This window comes from Seriola dumerili, unplaced genomic scaffold (genome assembly GCF_002260705.1).
Source record: "Seriola dumerili isolate Sdu_G_001 unplaced genomic scaffold, Sdu_1.0 BDQW01001449.1, whole genome shotgun sequence".
Classification (NCBI taxonomy): domain Eukaryota; kingdom Metazoa; phylum Chordata; class Actinopteri; order Carangiformes; family Carangidae; genus Seriola; species Seriola dumerili.
This window is the reverse complement of record NW_019175704.1, coordinates 1,270,321-1,270,676: the sequence shown is the minus strand read 5'-3', so window position 1 is coordinate 1,270,676 and position 356 is coordinate 1,270,321.

Sequence of the window (356 nt, the reverse complement as noted above, 5' to 3'; positions counted from 1 at the left end):
ACTATGACGTTTTTATGACTTTTTATGCCTCACTTTAATATGACTTTTTATTTCTTGCTATACTATGACGTTTTTATGACTTTTTATTCCTTACATTACTATGACGTTTTTATGACTTTTTATGGCTTACTATACTATGAATTTCCATGCCTTGCTATACTATGACATTTTTATGACTTTTTATGCCTTAGTATACTATGACGTTTTTATGACTTTTTATGCCTTACTATACTATGATGTTTTTATGCTTTATTATACTATCACGTTTTCATGACGTTTCTATGCCTTACTAAACTATGACGATTTAAGGACTTTTTATGCCTTACTATACTATGACTTTTTATGCCTTGCTATAC